This window comes from Nannospalax galili, unplaced genomic scaffold, assembly GCF_000622305.1.
Source record: "Nannospalax galili isolate Female #2095 unplaced genomic scaffold, S.galili_v1.0 scaffold3, whole genome shotgun sequence".
NCBI lineage: Eukaryota > Metazoa > Chordata > Mammalia > Rodentia > Spalacidae > Nannospalax > Nannospalax galili.
The window spans coordinates 8,103,395-8,107,423 of record NW_008351466.1 but is presented as its reverse complement, the minus strand read 5'-3'; positions in this window follow the sequence as shown (position 1 = coordinate 8,107,423).

The following is a 4,029-nucleotide window of genomic DNA, read 5'->3' as shown; positions in this document are numbered from 1 at the left end:
TTTAGAGTAATCTACATTGTTTCCTTATACTCATTTTGAGTTTATTTTGTTGCTTTCCAGTTCTTTGAGAGTCACTGAAAGTTTTTTTTTTTAAAAGATTACTTATTTCTAACTATTTGTGTGTCTATGTAAGGGTATATGCACATGAATGTGGGTGAGCACAGACGCCAGAAGAGGAAGTTCGATCCCCTCCACCTGGAGTTACAGGCAATTGTAGGCCCCATGATCAGGGTGATGGGTACCAAACATGGATTCTCTACAAGAATATTAAGTGTTCTTAACTGCTGGGTCACCTCTCCAGTTCCCTCTGAAAGGCTATTTTATTTAAGATCTTTCAGGGTTTTGATGAAGGCAATGATTTCTATAAAGGTCCCTTATACTACTGCTTTTGCTATGCCACATACGTTTTGACATATTCTCTCCATTTTACTTTGCAACAATCTTTAATTTGCTTATTGATATTTTTCCTTTTTATCTATTTGTTCCAAAAGTTGTTGAAGTTTCATTTATTTGTATAGTGGCCAGAAATTTTGTTGTTATTGATTCCTAGTGTTTTGAAAAGGTATTTGGCATGATTTCATTGTTCTCAAATTACTTGAGACTTGTTTTGTGGCCTAAAAAATAATCTGTGCTGGAGAATGTTCCAATTCCTAATGAGAAAACTAGGTGTTCTGATGTTGTAGAATAGGATGTTCTTTCAATTTTTGGTCTGACCATTCAATTTAAGGTGAACTTTAGCTCTATTATTTTCTTTTAGTTTTTCTGCCTTGAGGACTTGTCAGGAAAGCAGAGTGATAGAGACCCTAAATTAATTTATTGGAGTTTATTTTACTTGAGGATATTAATATTGACTTAACTTTTTATATTTTTAAGGTTTATTTATTATTTTTATTTTATGTGTATGTGTGTATTGCTTGCATGAGGGTAAGTGCACCTTTGCCCTGCAATGCTCACGGATGACAGAAGAGCCTGCTGGATCCTGTGGAACCAGAGGGAGTTATAGACGGTTATTAGCTTATGTGTAGGTGCTGGGATTCGAACCTGGGTCTTCTGTAAGAAAAGCCAGTATTTTTAACCAATGAGCCATCTCTCTAGCCCCCTTGACTTAATTTCATGAACATTTTAATATTGGATAACTATCTATTGCTTGCTGACTTGACTCTATCATTATATAATGATGTTTCTGGTGTTTTTTTTTTTAACTGTTTTCTGTTTAAAGTCTTTTTTTCTGATAATAGTATGACTTTGCCCATTTTCTTTTGGATTCAATTTGTATGGAATATTTTATCACAGCCCTTCATATCCATTCTACATATTTATTTAGAGACGTAATGCCAAATTTTAAGCAAAATGTAGTTTGTCCTATTCTTATGTATTAATCCATTTAAGTACTCTATAAGTTTTTCTATTAACCTGTTTATTATAAAGACTATTAATAACGTAAAGGAGACAGTTAATGATATATAAAGGGTAAGATGTGTGATGAGGAGCCTGGGACTTCCACACCCTTTCCAAGCATACCACTCTCAAGGAGCCTCCACATTTTCAGCTATCCAGAAGTTCTGTGAGCTTTGTCCTTTTGAGATTTTATGGAGATTTTTTTTGTAGGCATGATTGAAGAATAGACAATAATATAGATAAGTGATTAGACAAAGGGGTTCACAGTGATGCTAATACACTTAGTGATGTAACCCCAGTGAAGCCTATGTATTCAGATGGTTCTTGACCTCTCTGTAAGGCATTCATTCCTCCAGGATATGGGACATATTCTTGTGTGCATTGGGGGTCTTATGTTCTACTGTCTCTAGAGTCTTTAGAGTCAGCTCCAAGAAAGAATCTTAAGGGGAAATTAATGTCTATGATTTATATGATCTGAATTGATGGAAGAAATTTGTAACTTTTGATGATATTTTTATTGATTCTTCAAGAATTTCATATAATATGTTTTTATCATCTTCAAGCCTCTTCCCCTGTTTCCTCTCAGTTCCACATAAACCTCCATACCCTTCACTTCCTGTCATATTTTAAGGCCTTTAAATTCTCCTTCGTGTAGCCAAATTACACTTGAGCGTGGATCCATCCCCTGGGCATAGTCATCTTTTCCAGCATCACGCTCTTAAGTAAAACTGACTCTCCCTCTGCCAGTAGCTGTCAATTGTCAATAGTTCCTCATCAGGCATACGAAATTTCTGACCACATCCCCCCTCCATACTGGGTTTATTGATCTTTATTTTACTCTTTTCATGGCTTGGGCTTTTGACGTTCTTATTTACGCTGTCACAACCACTGCTGTTCGTTCATAAGGGCAATTGCCCTGTTGTCCCCAGAAAACATTGTTTCATTGTAGTCATTCACAGACTCTGTCTCCTAAAATCTTTCCTTTCCCTTTTCTGCAAGGTTTCCTGAGCATTTAAGGGAGCAGGATAATATCAATGCCCAATTTGGGGGCTGAGAACCCTGGAGTTTCTTGTTTTATGCATGTTGAGCAGTTGTAGGTCTCTGTGTTAATTGCCAACTACTGCAAAAAGAATCTTTCTGATGAGGATTGAAACATGCACTAATCTATGGATTTAAGCATGTCATCAGGAGTCAGTTTAGCAGAATAATAGCATCAGTTTCTTTTCTATGGCCTGAGACCTGTCTACCCCTATGTTCTTGACCTCAATAACAGTTCTGTACATGGGTTCCATCCTGTAAGTGGGCCTCAAATCAAATCAGAAAGTAGTTGACTATTCCAATAATTTTTGTTTCACTACTGCACCAGTGGACATGTCTGGCCAGGAGAATCAGTATTATAGATCCCAGTGTTCACAGGTGATGAACTGATGATTACTTTTCTCCTCCATTAGCATGAATAGCACCTTTCAGCAGCATAAAAGCTAACCAGTAGGAATGAGGCCTTCATGTCTGTACCCACTTGATTTCTGTAGGTTTTGTGACTCAAATATGTTTTGTCTTTAGTAATTAGGTTTTACTGTCAAGTTCTAGTGTGTATCCAAGAATTATGGCAATATGATGTACTGTTTTGGCTTCTATGGGAACTAAATGCCATGATCTCAAAAAGAGGTAACACTTTCTTGGTATTGGGGTTTTTATTTCCTAAGATGAGGTGTCTAGTCTAGTTGGGTTATTACCTACTCATTATATGTTAACTACTTTTAAACTTTTTGTATGTGTTTTAGGAAGTTTCTACAGCAGTACGTTTCCATGTGACTTCTTCCAATGGTCTTAGTGTTAGTTACACCAGCCCATATTCCTTCCTCTACTGAACCCTCCCAGTCCCCACTGCACTGAACCATTACTGTTTTATTATTATCCTTTTTGGATACCTGACCTCTATGGTTTTATAGTTGAAACACACATATATAAAATTCCAAAAGAATTTTGGAATCTGTATGAGAGAATATGCAGCATATTTCTTTCTGTTTCTAGATTTTGAAGAACCTGTACAATGATTTCCATCATGGCTGCACCAGTTTGTACTCCCACCAGCACTGAATAAGTGCCCTCTTTTCTTCATACCCTGCTCAACATTTGTCATTGATTGTGTTTTGGATCTTAGCCATTCTGACAGAGATAAAGTGAAATCTCAAAGTAGTTAAAGTTTGCAATTCCCTGACCATTAAATGTGTTCAATGATTTTAAAAATGTTTCTCATCAATTTGCATTTCATCTTTTAAGAATTCCCTGTATGTTTTAATTGGGGAATTTAATAATTTGCATGTCAGGTCATTATTGATAGCTAAAGTCTTAATGCAGACACATCATAACTTGATTTCTAGTTATACTTTAGATTCTTATCACTTTCTTACACAATACTTTATGATTAATTGATTTACTCTTTCCTTTCATTTGTGTTTCTTATTTTTGTTCATAAACTTTTGTGATTATCAGGAGGCTTATAGAAAATCTTATAAAAAAGGAATCTGAAATAATAACAAAATTATGGGAGAGTTTATTACAGAAAATTTTTAAAAAGAAAAAATATACATATGTTTGAAACACTACACTTGCCATCTGTTCTTACCC